The sequence below is a fragment of the Actinia tenebrosa genome, unplaced genomic scaffold, assembly GCF_029948245.1.
Source record: "Actinia tenebrosa isolate PJP-AT-01 unplaced genomic scaffold, QUT_ActTen_1.0 PGA_scaffold5__44_contigs__length_20552954, whole genome shotgun sequence".
In the NCBI taxonomy this organism is placed as follows: Eukaryota; Metazoa; Cnidaria; class Anthozoa; order Actiniaria; family Actiniidae; genus Actinia; species Actinia tenebrosa.
Genome location: NW_028292582.1, coordinates 2,220,546 through 2,223,522, shown reverse-complemented (window position 1 = coordinate 2,223,522; position 2,977 = coordinate 2,220,546). Strand labels below are relative to the sequence as shown.

The following is a 2,977-nucleotide window of genomic DNA, read 5'->3' as shown; positions in this document are numbered from 1 at the left end:
AGCAAAATTCAACATCCCTTCAGCACAACTTATTACACTTTTAAAGCCAAAATTTAGTAAAAATTCCCCCTCGTCCCTTCCTCCACAGGCTCCCCACCCCTTTACCCCTCCCCCTTCACCCCAGTTTGGGCCGCTACACATCCTAAAAACAATCAAGATAAGTGCTCAATCAAAATAACTCTCAATCTTTTTTTCAGAGGTAAGGGATGGAATGGAGAAGCAGTGCTTCATACTATGTATAATGATGGGGATTGTGCCAGGAGATGGAACGATATCGCTACTATGGACAAGAATTATATAGATGTTGAAGTTCACCGAGCATTGGAAACAAAGTATGGTATAAAGATTCCTAAACCTCTTAACACCGCCTACCAATACTGGGACTCTGCCTGGTAAGTAGGACCAGTTGTGCATCGTTAAAAAACTATTGGAAGACTTTTTTTGATCGATAAACGCATTGATCAATCGCTGGTCGGTCGGTCGGTATGTCCGTTTTCCCGTCCTTAGTCCGTCTGACACTATACTTCATAAGTAGATTGATATATTGTCCAAGTAGTTGATTTGTTTATCGATAGGGTTGGATTTTGTTATTGGCTTTCATGCATACTTATTAAATTATCTATTTGTTTAAGTGGCTGATTGGTTGTCTAGTGTATAGTTGGCTGCAGCAGCTAGATTCATGCATGTGTGCCATGTGTCTAGTTCCTTAGTGCCAGGGTGGTTGTCTGGTGGACGATCAATTTGATTAGTATCAGTTTGATTAGTATAGGAGTATAGGCGACTGCTTGGACATGTTGTTGGATGATTGGTTTAAGTATTATATCTTTGCTTGACGGTTGCAATAAGAAGACACATGATTGTAGGGGGATAAAGAAGGTGTGAAAACACAAGGTCTGAAAAGGGAATGCGACGCCCATTAGCTAAACAGTTCTATTGGTAGTGCTTTCTTTAGATGGTTGGTTGGGTAGGAGTAGATGTAAATTCGGGTGTGTTGATGCCGAAATTTCGAAGTTGATTGTTACATACGTAGGTTAGCTAAGTCGAGGTTGATTGTTGACTGATAGATTGGGTTGCTGTCTTGGTTGGTTGTTCAGGCCGTTGGTTATACTTTGATAAGTATGGCAGGAAATAATATATATTTATCAAAAGCGGAGCTCCCAATGGGCACAGGGAGCCCAATTTAGATAAAACTGAAATATGAAAATATAATCGTGAAAAAAACTTCAATTATCATTTTTATTCCAGAAGAAGAATGTCCCTCAAAAAGAGAACCATGAAGTGAAAAAATCAGTGAAAAAAATGCACTACATCGAGTTTTTGTTTTCGACCTTGCTACTCTCCCACTTCGTATAAATTTTGTCACATGTGCACATGTGAATAATGTCGAAACATTAATTATTATACTGCTGTTAGATCCGGTAATCCAACTATATAAATCCGTATTTCCCAGATCAACCAATTGGATGATAGAATACTGTTATGTAGCAGTACTTAAGGTGAGCTACCATTTTTCTAAAGCATAGGGCTCCGCTCACGCTGGCCAGTGGGAGCTCCGCTATTAAAACAATTTACAATCGCTTTCAGTGCGCATGCTATTTTATCCCGAATTTTTCACCTTCTTTTGTTTAATTAACAACAAAAGAAGGTTTTAAACAAAAGAAGGTGAGAAATTCCGGATAAAATCGCAAGCACACTGGAAACGATTCTTAAAGTATGAACTGGCTTATTACAAACTGAAACCAAACATATTTCTTTCAATTTATAACAGGCATTTCTAGAAAGCCGGTACACCTTTCACCATGGTTGACATAAGTAACTGGGCCAAACGACCATTAAATGGGTTAGATGTTTTTGTGGTTGGAGAAGCGTACAATCCAATGCGTGCCTGGTGCGAGGGAGCGATCCTCTCGTGTAAAAATGCCTTACAAGAAGGTTGGGGCATCCAGATGGACGAGAAAGGTCGAATGACAAATAGGAGTATGGAGACAAAGGCGAATCTCAGCAAACTCATTCTTTCTAAAAGGGTTATTGATCTCCTTTAGGTAGACTAAAAATAAATGGCGAGTGTAGTCAGGGAATCAAATGCTCTTTTTGAAATCGGAATATTGTAAATTCAAATGATAATTTTGAATCAAAACAAACATATAACATATTGAAATGAATCCGTTTAAGAAATAAAAAGATTAAAAGGGAGTAGCGACTGAAATATATAATGCTTAGGTTTAGGTCATTTGTTTTCATTTCCGCTGTTTTAAAAAGACAAATGTAAGATTATTTTAATTTCGTCCCACACTCCCCATACCCCTTCCCTGGGGATATTAGACTAGCTACTCATTTCTACTTTCTTTCTTTTTTTTTTTTCTTTTCTTTTCTTTTCTTTTCTTTTCTTTTCTTTTTTTTCTTTTTCTTTCTTTTCTTTTCTTTTTCTTTCTTTCTTTCTTTTCTTTTCTTTTCTTTTCTTTCTTTTCTTTTCTTTTCTGTTCTTTTCTTTTTCTTTTCTTTTTTTCTTTTTTCCTTTCCTTTTTTTATTATTAAAAAGAAATAAGTAAAATAATAATAAAGAAGAAGAAGAAGAAGAAGAAGAAATAATAAGAAGAAGAATAAGTATTTACAAGATCATAATTTGTTAAGACGTTACGAAAAGTCGGTGGCATGCGTCATTTGAAAAATAAAACTCGAAATTACGTGGTCAAATATCTTTAAAATTCTACAGTTTTTTCTTCATAGAAAAATAAGGCAACTGACGCAATATAGAAAATGTTTGGATTACAGAAAACTTTTTATCTTGAAAAATCCATATTTTTTCAATATCTCGGTTTCTATGTAGTCACAATATTAATAAAACGCTGTCATATAGAGTACAAACACTATAAGTGTGTAACATAAATACCACTAAATACTGCTAAATAATGCTAATCATATTGTTTACTACTAAATATTGCAAAGTGTTGCACACTTTTAGTGTTTGTACTCTAAT

The 2,977-nt window shown here is 35.4% G+C and overlaps 1 long non-coding RNA gene across 1 annotated transcript; it reads left to right on the top strand.

Annotated features, from left to right (window-relative positions):
• Nucleotides 1–212: 212 nt before the first annotated feature.
• LOC148906311 (uncharacterized) lies at nucleotides 213–2,042 on the top strand. The gene is made up of 2 exons (XR_016121438.1): nucleotides 213–392; nucleotides 1,769–2,042. It is a non-coding gene; the product is annotated as an uncharacterized LOC148906311 (long non-coding RNA).
• The last annotated feature ends 935 nt before the right edge of the window (nucleotides 2,043–2,977 follow it).